The sequence below is a fragment of the Procambarus clarkii genome, chromosome 38 (genome assembly GCF_040958095.1).
Source record: "Procambarus clarkii isolate CNS0578487 chromosome 38, FALCON_Pclarkii_2.0, whole genome shotgun sequence".
NCBI classification, from domain to species: Eukaryota; Metazoa; Arthropoda; class Malacostraca; order Decapoda; family Cambaridae; genus Procambarus; species Procambarus clarkii.
Window position 1 is genome coordinate 16375507 of NC_091187.1, and position 15572 is coordinate 16391078.

The window sequence follows — 15572 nt, forward strand, 5'->3', positions numbered from 1 at the left end:
ACTAGAAAGGCAATGCGACTTTTTTTTGGTGGCCCCGCCCAGGTGGGCCCATTAGGAGGGGTCCACTAGGAGGGGGGCCCCTGGACTTGTTATATATTCTCAATTCAGTCCACGCCTCGTCAGAAGCACCCCAGCAGGACTCTGGAATCACTGAAGGAACTGTTCTAGGTCTGAGCCTTCGCCATGAAACTTGTGAGTAACAAGGCTGTCACTTTAGACTTAACACGACATCTGTTTCAAGTCTGAAGCAGCTCATTACTTTTTATAATTTTAGTCAAACTCTCCTTAGCCTTTTCAAATCGAGTGATGGATAATATATCCAGATATTCCAAAAGTCTGACTAGATTTTCTTAGCCTTATATATGTGCACTTGATTAATAATAAATTCCGTATTGTCACCTTCTAGTTGGAACAACTGTAATCATTATCTGTCGGAGGCCCTTTAGAGAGCATGGAACATTAGGAGAGCGTGAGTGAAAAGCAGTATGAATCAGTGAATGATTCTTCTCATTAGTTTTGCATTATCTGCAAACACCAAAGTCCACTACGGGCTCACCATAGCCCGTGCTACTTGGAACGTTTGTTCCAAGTAGCTGAATCTTCAACAACAACAACTGCAAACACTGATTGCGTGCGTGTGTGTGAGTTCTATTTGTGCCTGCAAGATCAAGCTATTAGCTCTTGGAACCCGCCTTTCTAACCGTCGGTTGTCTAATACACTGATTCCCTACTTGTTTTCCTCTATCATATCTATAACATATCTCACACACCCACATATCCACAGGATGCAGCCCGTAGCAGCCATAACTCCCAGGAACCTATTTACTGCTAGGTGAACAGATGCATCAGGTTTTAATCACGACTTCCCTAACTCTCTTGTATATCAGCGACATCAGCCTCAATTCATGAAGCCTTTCCTCATAACTCATACCTCATCATTCTGGACCTAGTCTCGTAGCATTCCTTATTTTGAAGCTTCTCCAACTTGTTCTTAACTAGGTACGTCTTGTACTTAACTAGGTACGGGCTCCACGCTGGGGCTGCATACTCCAGGATTGCTCTGACATATGTTGTATACAAGGTTCTGAATGATTCGTTACATAAATATCTAAATGCAGCACTTTTGTTAGCCTTACACATGCCACTAATGATATCCTGTTCATGTGGGCTTCTGGAGTCAGGTTCAGTGTGATACCAGGCTCTAGATCCTCCTCCTCCGTGTACTCACCTAGTTGTGCTTGCGGGGGTTGAGCTCTGGCTCTTTGGTCCCGCCTCTCAACTGTCAATCAACAGGTGTACAGGTTCCTGAGCCAATTGGGCTCTATCATATCTACACTTGAAACTGTGTATGGAGTCAGCCTCCACCACTTCACTTCCTAATGCATTCCATTTGTCAACCACTCTGACACTAAAAAAGTTCTTTCTAATATCTCTGTGGCTCATTTGGGCACTCAGTTTCCACCTGTGTCCCCTAGTGCGTGTGCCCCTTGTGTTAAACAGCCTGTCTTTATCAACCCTGTAGATTCCCTTGAGGATCTTGAATGTGGTGATCATGTCCCCCCTAAGTCTTCTGTCTTCCAACGAAGTGAGGTTTAATTCCCCTAGTCTCTCCTCGTAGCTCATACCTCTCAGCTCGGGTATGTGTGTGTGTGAGCTTCAGTGTACGTTTTTGACTATTTGAACACATCTCTTTGTTGTTTCAAAGCTCTTTTTTTACGGTTATCTCAGGAAAAGTGAATACATGTTTCTCTGTACCGATAAGTTATCACAAAAAGAGTACTACGACTCGATGTTATATTCACCAAACTCTTTTTCTCTCATTTCAGTTTATTTTTAGTGTGGCCTTACTGCTGGCTTTGGTTGTGTTGCTGAAGCCAGCTGCAGCCTTCCCCGAGCCGGATGCCTACCCCAATGCTGACCCAGGTCCTCTGGCTGACCCCCACAGGTGGGGTCGTGGATGGGGAGGTGGTTGGGGTAGGGGCCGATGGGGTGGTGGGTGGGGAGGATGGGGGCGCTGAGCCCCATTGCCCTCAACCCACACACCATCAACTCACTGTATAAGGAGATCACCACTACCCCAGCAAAGTCCAAGGATCAAGAGCCAGACGATATACAGCAACCCTTACTAGCACCTATATTCTGATACTGCTATTTTCTGACCTCACTATGTGTCGACACTACTAAGTGTCGACACCACTATGTGTCGACACAAGTGTATTCTGTATACAGTAACTACTGAGCTATACTGACATTGTGCTGCTCTTTTGATAACTCTCTTATTAAAAAAATGTCTTTGGACTAAAAAAAAAAAAATAGTTGTGAACATGAAGTCTTATTTGACCCTTATATAAGAACCTTATGAATCTAAGAAAAATAATGAGTGATGTAATAGAGCCTCTGTTGGTAGCATCTATTGAGCTAAGCCTCTATAACAGTAGACGAGGAGTCACAATAACGTGGCTGAAATATGTTGACCAGACCACACACTAGAAGGTGAAAGGACGACGACGTTTCGGTCCGTCCTGGACCATTCTGAAGTCGATTGTGATGAGGGGAAGTTGTTGTTGATGTTGTTATAGATTCAGCTACTCCGAACAAGTTCCAAGTAGCACGGGCTATGGTGAGCCCCTAACTTACCTGGCACAGGAGCGGGGCAAGTAGCACGGGCTATGGTGAGCCCCTAACTTACCTGGCACAGGAGCGGGGCAAGTAGAACGGGCTATGGTGAGCCCCTAACTTACCTGGCACAGGAGCGGGGCAAGAGATGAGGGGAAGGAGACGAAGGCAATAAATAGGCAAGAGAGAGAGATGAGGAGAAGGAAATCTTAGAGGAAAAAAAGGAAGGCAAAAGGTAGGAAAGGAAAGGTGTAATAAAGGAAATAGTAATAGGAATAAGAAAAGGATCGTAAGAGAAAACAAGGGAAAGAAAAGAACGAAAAACTCTTTATATGACTCAGTGATAATATAATCAGTAACTGATATTTATCATAAAGTCCCATAGAGAAAAGAAACTCAATTTTGTGTAGGCATATTCGAACAAGTTTAATACTCATACCTGGCAACTAATCTCACTGGTTCTGAACATACCATATACGAATATAACGTGATGAATTAGATTCATGACGCAATATTCGTGATGAATCTTACATATCATGAATATTGTTCATCACCTTAGAGCAGAAAAGAGGTTTAACCTCATTAGGATGACAGCAAATTGTCATAATATTGCCATAAAATATCTTATGTAGCAAAATAATGAAACAAAAGAGAACAATGAAATAAAAGAACTTACAAAATAGCAAATGTGTTCACGGTGTATTGATGAGTTAGTGAAAAAACAATATATTCCGTTCTTGGGAGAAAAAAAATGGATCTGTATGATATCATAACCAAACATTGGAATCAAATCAAATTAAAAGGTTTGTGAACAATATAAAATTCACGTTCCAGTTGTGATTTGTGAGAGCTTTTTGCTGACTACTATAGCTTAAGAGATCAATGTCCGTCTTGTAATGTATGAAATCAGACTAAGCCTTGCTGGTTGTTCGCTTCATGTTCCCTTCTTCCTCTCACACTTGTTGATGTTTCCTCCATGACAGAGTTCCATTAGAATGTTCCTTTCTTTTACGTCTTCCAGCTTTTCTCCCCACGTCCCCGTTGAAAAGCAGAGGTGCAATAGGTATTCTGAGAGAGAACTCTATCAACATGAGAGGCCAGAGACTGATCAACACGCTTCCATTACACATAAGGTAATGCCCGACCTCTCACACTGAGAACACGAGAAACGCCTCCAAAGGATACCTGATCAACCAGTGACTCCTTGTCATCCTTGACTGCCCTCAGCTCCCCAAGGCCTAACTGTGACGTGCTTATCTCTGAAGCTAAATACAGATATAATGAAATAATCAATGATGGAGTCAGAATCTGTCTCCTGTGGATTCCTTCCCATATTAGTTTCCGAATGCATGATAGAACTAATAAGTTGGCCAAGACTTTTGCTCGTAAAGAGGGAATGGATTACCAACTTGGACTGCCTTTGAGCAGCCTGAGGGCAGTAATATTCCGGGAACATCAGCTAAATTTCGGAGACTTGAGGCAAAGTGAAATTCACACTTGTTACTCCATCTATCATCATTCTATTATGCAGGAGGAACCGCACGTCTATGGGTCATCCAATAAGGTTAGCAGACTTCTAGATGTTACCACTGCTAGGCTTAGGCTCGACTACAAGTACCTCTGGGAATTTGTAACATCTGCTGATGTAGATTTGACTAAATGTAAACTCTGTCAGCAGAACTATTCGCATACTTTGCGTCATTATATAATGGAATGTGAAAAAATCGCGGAATTTAGAGATAACACCATCAATAGTGTCCAAGAAATGTGTAAGTACTTCATTCATAATGATGTGCTGCACGAAATCTTAGCGAAGTATCCAAAATTTGCTTAATGTAGGTAATGCATGCACATGACTGTAAAGCTGCCGCCCAGTTGGGTAGGTGTGGAGCACATGACTGTAAAGCTGCCGCCCAGTTGGGTGGGTGTGGAGCACATGACTGTAAAGCTGCCGCCCAGTTGCGTGGTTGTGGAGCACATGACTGTAAAGCTGCCGCCCAATTGGGTGGGTGTGGAGCACATGACTGTAAAGCTGCCGCCCAGTTGCGTGGTTGTGGAGCACATGCCTGTAAAGCTGCCGCCCAGTTGGGTGGGTGTGGAGCACATGACTGTAAAGCTGCCGCCCAGTTGGGTGGGTGTGCAACAAGACTAGTAACTGTGCGACTCATCATAGATGTAAAGTGCCTTATATAGTGACTTGTGAGCCTCTTGTTGAATCACGTGTGACACAAAAGATTATTGATGTGTGTATTTATGTGGGTGATTAAATATGTATGTGTATGCATATATGTATACGTATATATGTGTACATGTATGTACGAGTATATGTACATGTATATATAACATTAATAATTTTGTAACTAGCGTCAAAAGAATGTCATTTGCTTGGCTAAACGAACTAGAGGGTTCAGTTCCTGAACCGATTATGTGCCTCTGTAATCCTTTACACCACCGCCCACGGGATGGGTATGGGGTGCATAATAAAGAAAGAAATTGAATTGATCAACCAGACTGTGACTCATACGTCAAGCTACGAGCAGCCGTGTCCAACAGCCTGGTTGACCAGTCCATCAATCAGGATGCCTGGTCAGAAACCGGGCCGCGGGAACCTTGACCCCCGATAGGTAAGGTAACCTCGTCCCTTTACCCACTCTAAGATCCATTAATTCCCAATCAATTTGGCCACAATTACAGTTCCCCGTTACTAGCAGACTTGCTGCCAGTCACAGGAAGGTTGTTGATCACAACTAACAACAACACTGATGCCAGTAACATTGTCCAGTTGAACAAATCCACCAGGGCCGTGATCAGGGTTCGAACCTGCCTCCGAGAGGATCTTAGACGCGTCATTTAATCATTTGATGCATCACACTATTGTGATGTAGGCGAGGAGTCACAATAACGTGGCTAAAGTATGTTGACCAGACCACACACTAGAAGGTGAAGGGACGACGACGTTTCGGTCCGTCCTGGACCATTCTCAAATCAATTGCCCCTTCACCTTCTAGTGTGTGGTCTGGTCAACAAGCTATTGTGATGTCTCAGTGTAATTGTCCAGTTGTTTTTCCCTTCACAACTGATCACAACAAAGGAGTTGTTTATATGACCTTCAACGACCTTCTGTTGTTGCTTCCTTACATTCCGATATTGTATTATTGAGTGTTCCAATTGTATTCGTAACTACGATTGCTATTTTGTTTCTTCTGCCCGTTTTGAAGCATGTTTTGATGAGACTCAAACATTGATGTTTTGTCTTTGTTATTCTGTTCTCTGTTGAGGCAGTACTATCATGCTGGGGGCCGGGAGGGGGAGGTGAGGCGGGGGAGGAGGCAGGTCACTGCGTATGCTCAGGTGGACAACACTTGCTCAGCGGGTGAGGGAGAGGGTGTGAGGGAGTCACATGATATGTATGTATTGTATACCTCGGAACTTTTCCTAGTGTATGTATACTTACCTTACCTATCTGTGTATGTGTACTTACCTTACCTGTGTATATGTACATATCTTACCTATCTGTGTATGTGCGTGTACTCACCTAGATGTATTCACCTAGTTGTGCTTGCGGGGGTTGAGCTCTGCTCTTTCGGCCCGCCTCTCAACTGTCAATCAATTGTTTCTACTACTACTATTTTTTTCCACACACACACACCAGGAAGCAGCCCGTGACAGCTGACTTACTCCCAGGTACCTATTTACTGCTAGGTAACAGGGGCATAGAGTGAAGGAAACTCTGCCCATCGTTTCTCGCCGGCGCCCGGGATCTTACCCGGGACCACAGGATCACGCGCCCAGCGTGCTGTCCGCTCGGCCGGCCGTGTGTGTGTGTGTGTGTGTGTATATATATATATATATATATATATATATATATATATATATATATATATATATATATATATATATATATATATATATTTATATATATATATTATACACATATTATATATTATATATATTATATATATTATATATATACATACCTATATATATATATATATATATATATATATATATATACATACATATATATATATATATATACATATATATATATATATATATACATATATATATATATATATATATATATATATATGTATATATATATATATATATATATATATATATATATATATATATATATATTAGTATATTTTGGTAGCAGTCTTTCCTGTAGACATATATTATTAAATATGACCGAAAAAGTAAGATTAATAATTCTAACACGAATTTTCTCAATCTTTCGTACATTACGCTTCACTGTTGGAGGTAAATCAAAAATGAATTCTCCAAAATTCATTTTTATTTCTAGTCTGACGCGACACGGGCGCGTTTCGTAAAACTTATTACATTTTCAAAGACTTTAGTTCACAAATACACAACTGAATAGAACTTACGTATCTCCGATTTTATATCTACATTTGAGTGAGGTGGGAGGGGTGATGTGGCATTAACACAAGACAGAACAAGAGGGGATATTAATAGGGTATTAAAAGTATCAACACAAGACAGAACACAAACAATGGGTATTAAATAGAAGTGTTTGTAGAAAGCCTATTGGTCCATATTTCTTGATGCTTCTATATTGGAGCGGAGTCTTGAGGTGGGTAGAATATAGTTGTGCAATAATTGGCTGTTGATTGCTGGTGTTGACTTCTTGATGTGTAGTGCCTCGCAAACGTCAAGCCGCCTGCTATCGCTGTATCTATCGATGATTTCTGTGTTGTTTACTAGGATTTCTCTGGCGATGGTTTGGTTGTGGGAAGAGATTATATGTTCCTTAATGGAGCCCTGTTGCTTATGCATCGTTAAACGCCTAGAAAGAGATGTTGTTGTCTTGCCTGTATACTGGGTTTTTTGGAGCTTACAGTCCCCAAGAGGGCATTTGAAGGCATAGACGACGTTAGTCTCTTTTAAAGCGTTCTGTTTTGTGTCTGGAGAGTTTCTCATGAGTAGGCTGGCCGTTTTTCTGGTTTTATAGTTACTATTAAACCAGAAAAACGGCCAGAGTTGAGTGGCGGGCGATACTTATTGTAAGTTATTTTTGTTTTGTTTTAATAACGAAACGTCTTTCTCAGAAAGATTCGTAGTATAGCATTTCATCTTGATGCTGCATTTCTCGTCTCCAAGTGTTTCTTGGAGACGAGAATTCAGTATTTTGTCTTTCTGGGAAGGATTTGATATCATTTTGCTGATGACGGAATTGCTGGAACCAGCTGTTGTGTGGGAATAGTTAGTCTCAGGTTGGTATGAGACAAACTTGCAACTAGAAAGGCAATGCGACTTTTTTTGGTGGCCTCGCCCAGGTGGGCCCATTAGGAGGGGTCCACTAGGAGGGGGGTCCCTGGACTTGTTATATATTCTCAATTCAGTCCACGCCTCGTCAGAAGCACTCCAGCAGGACTCTGGAATCACTGAAGGAACGGTTCTAGGTCTGAGCCTTCGCCATGAAACTTGTGAGTAACAAGGCTGTCACTTTAGACTTAACACGACATCTGTTTCAAGTCTGAAGCAGCTCATTACTTTTTATAATTTTAGTCAAACTCTCCTTAGCCTAATCTAATCGAGTGATGGATAATATATCCAGATATTCCAAAAGTCTGACTAGATTTTCTTAGCCTTATATATGTGCACTTGATTAATAATAAATTCCGTATTGTCACCTTCTAGTTGGAACAACTGTAATCATTATCTGTCGGAGGCCCTTTAGAGAGCATGGAACATTAGGAGAGCGTGAGGAGTGAAAAACAGTATGAATCAGTGAATGATTCTTCTCATTAGTTTTGCATTATCTGCAAACACCAAAGTCCACTACGGGCTCACCATAGCCCGTGCTACTTGGAACGTTTGTTCCGAGTAGCTGAATCTTCAACAACAACAACTGCAAACACTGATTGCGTGCGTGTGTGTGAGTTCTATTTGTGCCTGCAAGATCAAGCTATTAGCTCTTGGAACCCGCCTTTCTAACCGTCGGTTGTCTAATACACTGATTCCCTACTTATTTTCCTCTATCATATCTATAACATATCTCACACACACACACATCCACAGGATGCAGCCCGTAGCAGCCATAACTCCCAGGAACCTATTTACTGCTAGGTGAACAGATGCATCAGGTTTTAATCAAGACTTCCCTCTCTTGAATATCAGCGACATCAGCCTCAATTCATGAAGCCTTTCCTCAAAACTCATACCTCATCATTCTGGAACCAGTCTCGTGACATTCCTTATTTTGAAGCTTCTCCAACTTGTTCTTAACTAGGTACGTCTTGTACTTAACTAGGTACGGGCTCCACGCTGGGGCTGCATACTCCAGGATTGCTCTGACATATGTTGTATACAAGGTTCTGAATGATTCGTTACATAAATATCTAAATGCAGCCCTTTTGTTAGCCTTACACATGCTACTTATGATATCCTGTTCATGTGGGCTTCTGGAGTCAGGTTCAGTGTGATACCAGGCTCTAGATCCTCCTCCTCCGTGTACTCACCTAGTTGTGCTTGCGGGAGTTGAGCTCTGGCTCTTTGGTCCCGCCTCTCAACTGTCAATCAACAGGTGTACAGGTTCCCGAGTCTATTGGGATCTATCATATCTACACTTGAAACTGTGTATGGAGTCGGCCTCCACCACATCACTTCCTAATGCATTCCATTTGTCAACCACTCTGACACTAAAAAGGTTCTTTCTAATATCTCTGTGGCTCATTTGGGCACTCAGTTTCTACCTGTGTCCCCTAGTGCGTGTGCCCCTTGTGTTAAATAGCCTGTCTTTATCTACCCTATCAATTCCCTTGAGAATCTTGAATGTGGTGATCATGTCCCCCCTAACTCTTCTGTCTTCCAGCGACCGTGTGTGTGTGTGTGTGCTTCAGTGTACGTTTTTGACTATTTGAACACATATCTTTGTTGTTTCGAAGCTCTTTTTTTTTACGGTTATCTCAGGAAAAGTGAATACATGTTTCTCTGTACCGATAAGTTATCACAAAAAGAGTACTACGACTCCATGTTATATTCACCAAACTCTTTTTCTCTCATTTCAGTTTATTTTTAGTGTGGCCTTACTGCTGGCTTTGGTTGTGTTGCTGAAGCCAGCTGCAGCCTTTCCCGGGCCGGATGCCTACCCCAATGCTGACCCAGGTCCTCTGGCTTGCGTTTGGCATGCTGGTGGGTATGGAAGACGGGGGCGTTGAGCCCCATTGCCCTCAACCCACACACCAACTCACTGTATAAGGAGATCACCACTACCCCAGCAAGGTCCAAGGATCAAGAGCCAGACGATATACACCAACCCTTACTAGCACCTATATTCTGATATTGCTATTTTCTGACATCACTATGTGTCGACACCATCATGTGTCGACACAAGTGTATTCTGTATACAGTAACTACTCAGATATACTGACATTGTGCTGCACTTTTGATAACTCCCTTATTAAAAAAATGTCGTTGGACTAAAAAAAAATAATAATTGTGAATCTGAAGTCTTATTTGATCCTAATATAAGAACCTCATGCATCTAAGAAAAATAATGAGTGATGTAATAGAGCCTCTGTTGGTAGCATCTATTGAGCTGAGCCTCTATAGTAGTAGACGAGGAGTCACAACGTGGCTGAAATATGTTGACCAGATCACACACTAGAAAGTGAAGGGACGACGACGTTTCGGTCCGTCCTGGACCATTCTCAAGTCGATTGTGATGAGGGGAAGGAAATCTTAGAGGAAAAAAAGGAAGGCAAAAGGTACGAAAGGTAAGGTGTAATAAGGGAAATAATAATAGGAATAAGAAAATGATCGTAAGAGAAAACAAGGGAAAGAAAAGAACGAAAGACTTTTTATATGACTCAGTGATAATATAATCAGTAATTGATATTCATCATAAAGTCCCATAGAGAAAAGAAACTCAATTTTGTGTTGGCATATTCGAACAAGTTTAATACTCATAACTGGCAACTGATTTCACTGGCTCTGAACATACCATATACGAATATAACGTGATGAAAGATATTCATCACGTAATATTCGTGATGAATATCTTTCATATGATGAGTCTTATTCATCACCTTAGAGGAGAGAAGAGGTTTAACCTCATTAGGATGACAGCAAATTGTCATAATATTGTCATAAAATATCTTATGTAGCAAAATAATGAAACAAAAGTGAACAATGAAATAAAAGAAATTACAAAATAGCAAATGTGTTCACGCTACATTGATGAGTTAGATTAGTGAAAAACCCGCAATATATTTCTTTCTTGGGATAAAAAAAATAATGGTACAAATATATCATAACTATTACAATTCCCCATTACTAGTAGACTTGCTGTCAGTCAGTGGAATGTTGCTGGAAGGTTGTTGATCACAGTTATCTTGAGGTTATCTTGAGATGATTTCGGGGCTTAGCGTCCCCGCGGCCCGGTCCGCGATCAGGCCTCCTTTTTGTTACACACCCCCAGGAAGCAGCCCGTAGCAGCTGTCTAACTCCCAGGCACCTATTTACTGCTAGGTTAACAGTAGCATTAGGGTGAAAGAAACCCTGTCTATTTGTTTCCGCCTCCACCGGGGATCGAACCCGGAACCTCAGGACTACGAATCTGAAGCGCCATTCACTCAGCTGTCAGGCACTTTTAACATCACAACATCTGATGTCTCAGTGTAATTGTCCAGTTGTTTTTTTCCCTTCACAACTGATCACAACAAAGGAGTTGTTTATATGACCTTCAGCGCCTCTCCTCATCTGTTGTTGTTGCTTCCTTACATTCCGGTATTGTATTATTGAGTGTTCCAATTGTATTCGTAACTACGATTCCTATTTTGTTTCTTCTGCCCGTTTTGAAGCATGTTTTGATGAGATTCAAACATTGATGTTTTGTCTTTGTTATTCTGTTCTCTGTTGAGGCAGTACTATCATGCTGGGGGCCGGGGGGGGGAGGTGAGGCGGGGGAGGAGGCAGGTCACTGCGTATGCTCAGGTGGACAACACTTGCTCAGCGGGTGAGGGAGAGGGTGTGAGGGAGTCACATGATATGTATGTATTGTATACCTCGGAACTTTTCCTCGTGTATGTGTACTTACCTTACCTATGTATTTGTACTTACCTTACCTATGTATTTGTACTTACCTTACCTATCAGTGTGTGTGTGTGTAATTACCTAAGTGTACTTACAGGATGAGAGCTACGCTCGTGGCATCCCGTCTTCCCAGCACTTTTTGTCATATAACGCTTTGTGTGTGTGTGTGTGTGTGTGTGTGTGTGTGTGTGTGTGTGTGTGTGTGTGTGTGTGTGTGTGTGTGTGTGTGTATTTTCAATTAGTGTCTGCAGGATCGAGCTATTTGCTCTTGGACCCCGCCTATCTGACCAATCTATTTTTCCTCTATTATATCTACTACATATATTTCTTCCTAACACACACATATCCCCAGGAAGCAGACCGTAGCAGCTGTCTAACTCCCTGGTACCCGTTTACTGCTAGGTAAACAGATACATCAGGATGAAAGAAACTGCCTATATGTTTCTATATATATATATATATATATATATATATATATATATATATATATATATATATATATATATATATATATATATATATATATATATATAACAATCAGAAATACATGAATATAAAGAAACACATGTATATCTCTATGACCATTCATAAGCACTAATGCTGTGATAAATTTATACAACCGTAAACGTATCACATTGTTGTTGTTAAAGATTCGCTACCTGGAACAAAGTTCCAAGTAGCACGGGCTATGGTGAGCCCGTAGATAACGTATCACAGCTTCCATGCTTCTAACACTTACATCAGTCCATCTGAACCCAAACATTTTGGAAACTTATATAACTGATTGAAGAGTTTGCGTGGCGGATGATACTTGTCACAAGACTTAAATCCATTTTTTTGTTTTGTTTTAATGGCGAAACGTCTTTCCCAGAAAGATTCGTAGTACAGCATTTCATCTTGATGCTGCATTTCTCAAGAAACACTTGGAGACGAGAATTCAGTGTTTTGTCTTTCTGGGAAGGATTTATATCATTTTGCTGATGACGGAATTGCTGGAATTAGCTGTTGTGTGGGAATAGTCGTTCTTATGTTGGTCTGAGACAAACTTGCAACTAGAAAGGCAATGCAACTTTTTTCTTGGTCCTTCCCGCCCATGTCAAGCCCCTAGGAGGGGGAACCTCTAGGAGGGGACCCCTGGACTTGCTATATATTCTCACTACAGTCCCCTCCTCGTCAGAAGCACTCCAGCAGGACTCTGGAATCATTGAAGGAACTGTTCTAGGTCTGAGCCTTCGCCATGAGACTTGTGAGTACCAAGACTGTCACTTTAGACTTAACACGACATCTGTTTCAAGTCTGAAGCAACATATTCCATTTTTATAAGTTTAGTCAAATTCTCCTAAGCCTTTTCTAATCGAGTGATGGATAATATATCCAGATATTCCAAAAGCCTGACTAGATTTTCTTAGCCTCATTTGATCACTTTAATAGTGAGAAATTCCGTATTGTCACCTGTTTAATAGGAAGAATTGTAATCATTACCTGTCGGAGGCACTTTGGAGAATAGGGAACATTAGGAGAGCGTAAGGAGTGAAAAGCATTATGAGTCAGTGAGTGACTCTTCTCATTAGTTCTGCATTATCTGCAAACACCAAAGGCCAGTACGGGCTCACCATAGCCCGTGCTACTTTGAACGTTTGTTCCGAGTAGCTGAATCTTCAACAACAACAACTGCAAACACTGATTGCGTGCGTGCGTGTATTTACCTAGTTGTATTCACCTAATTGTGTTTGCGGGGGTTGAGCTCTGCTGTTTCGGCCCGCCTCTCAACTGTCAAGCAACTGTTTCTATTACTACTTTCCCCCCCCCCACACACCCACACACACCAGGAAGCAGCCCGTGACAGCTGACTAACTCATAGGTACCTATTTACTGCTAAGTAACAGGGGCATAGGGTGAAAGAAACTCTGCCCAATGTTTCTCGCCGGCGCCCAGGATCGAAGCCGGGACCACAGGACCACGTGTCCAGTGTGCTGTCCGCTCGGCCGGCCGGCTCCACACACAGTGTGTGTGTGTGTGTGTGTGTGTGTGTGTGTGTGTGTGTGTGTGTGTGTGTGTGTGTGTGTATGTGTGTGTGTGTGTGTGTGTGTGTGTGTGTGTGTGTGTGTGTGTGTGTGTGTGTGCGTGCGTGCGCGCGAACGCGTGAGCTTCAATGTACGCTTTTGACTATTTGAACACATCTCTTTCTTCACATAGAATAATTTATATATTTTAAGCTCTTTTTACGGTTATCTCAGGAAAAGTGAATACATGTTTCTCTGTACCGATAAGTTATCACAAAAAGAGTACTACGACTCCATGTTATATTCACCAAACTCTTTTTTTCTCTCATTTCAGTTTACTTTTAGTGTGGCCTTACTGCTGGCTTTGGTTGTGTTGCTGAAGCCAGCTGCAGCCTTCCCCGAGCCGGATGCTGACCCAGGTCCTCTGGCTGACCCACAGGTGGCGAGGACGGTGGGGAGGTGGTGGTTGTGGAGGTGGTTGGGGTAGGGGTCGATGGGGTGGTGGTTGGGGTAGGGGTCGATGGGGTGGTGGTTGGTGGGGATGGGGGCGCTGAGCCCCGTTGCTCTCAACCCACACACCATCAACTCACTGCATAAGGAGATCACCACTACCCCAGCAAGATCCAAGGATCAAGAGCCAGACGATATACACCAACCCTTACTAGCACCTATATTCTGATATTGCTATTTTCTGACATCACTATGTGTCGACACCACTATGTGTCGACACTACTATGTGTCGACACAAGTGTATTCTGTATACAGTAACTACTCAGATATACTGACATTGTGCTGCTCTTTTGATAACTCCCTTATTAAAAAAATGTCTTTGGACTAAAAAAAAAAAATAATAATTGTGAACATGAAGTCTTATTTGACCCTTATATAAGAACCTTATGAATCTAAGAAAAATAATGAGTGATGTAATAGAGCCTCTGTTGGTAGCATCTGTTGAGCTAAGCCTCTATAACAGTAGACGAGGAGTCACAATAACGTGGCTGAAATATGTTAACCAACCCACACGCTAGAAACAGAAAGGACGACGACGTTTCGGTCCGTCCTGGACCATTCTGAAGTCGATTGTGATGAGGGGAAGTTGTTGATGCTGTTATAGATTCAGCTACTCGGAACAAGTTCCAAGTAGCACGGGCTATGGTGAGCCCCTAACTTACCTGGCACAGGAGCGGGGCAAGAAGCACGGGCTATGGTGAGCCCCTAACTTACCTGGCACAGGAGCGGGGCAAGAAGCACGGGCTATGGTGAGCCCCTAACTTACCTGGCACAGGAGCGGGGCAAGAGATGAGGGGAAGGAGACGAAGGCAATAAATAGGCAAGAGAGAGAGATGAGGAGAAGGAAATCTTAGAGGAAAAAAAGGAAGGCAAAAGGTACGAAAGGTAAGGTGTAATAAGGGAAATAGTAATAGGAATAAGAAAAGGATCGTAAGAGAAAACAAGGGAAAGAAAAGAACGAAAGACTTTTTAAATGACTCAGTGATAATATAATCAGTAATTGATATTTATCATAAAGTCCCATAGAGAAAAAAAACTCAATTTTGTGTTGGCATATTCGAACAAGTTTAATACTCATACCTGGCAACTAATCTCACTGGCTCTGAACATACCATATACGAATATAACGTGATGAAAGATATTCATCACGTAATATTCGTGATGAATATCTTTCATATGATGAGTCTTATTCATCACCTTAGAGGAGAGAAGAGGTTTAACCTCATTAGGATGACAGCAAATTGTCATAATATTGTCATAAAATATCTTATGTAGCAAAATAATGAAACAAAAGTGAACAATGAAATAAAAGAAATTACAAAACAGCAAATGTGTTCACGCTACATTGATGAGTTAGATTAGTGAAAAACCCGCAATATA

General features: G+C 41.8%; 3 long non-coding RNA genes across 3 annotated transcripts; all 3 read left to right on the top strand.

Moving 5' to 3' along the window:
• The first annotated feature begins 9 nt into the window (after positions 1 to 9).
• On the top strand, positions 10 to 2323 carry LOC138372396 (uncharacterized). The gene is made up of 2 exons (XR_011230829.1): positions 10 to 192; positions 1827 to 2323. It is a non-coding gene; the product is annotated as an uncharacterized lncRNA (long non-coding RNA).
• Positions 2324 to 7974: 5651 nt separating this feature from the next.
• Positions 7975 to 10088, top strand: LOC138372397 (uncharacterized). Its single transcript, XR_011230830.1, has 2 exons — positions 7975 to 8069; positions 9654 to 10088. It is a non-coding gene; the product is annotated as an uncharacterized lncRNA (long non-coding RNA).
• Positions 10089 to 12848: 2760 nt separating this feature from the next.
• Positions 12849 to 14543, top strand: LOC138372398 (uncharacterized). The gene is made up of 2 exons (XR_011230831.1): positions 12849 to 12925; positions 14017 to 14543. It is a non-coding gene; the product is annotated as an uncharacterized lncRNA (long non-coding RNA).
• The last annotated feature ends 1029 nt before the right edge of the window (positions 14544 to 15572 follow it).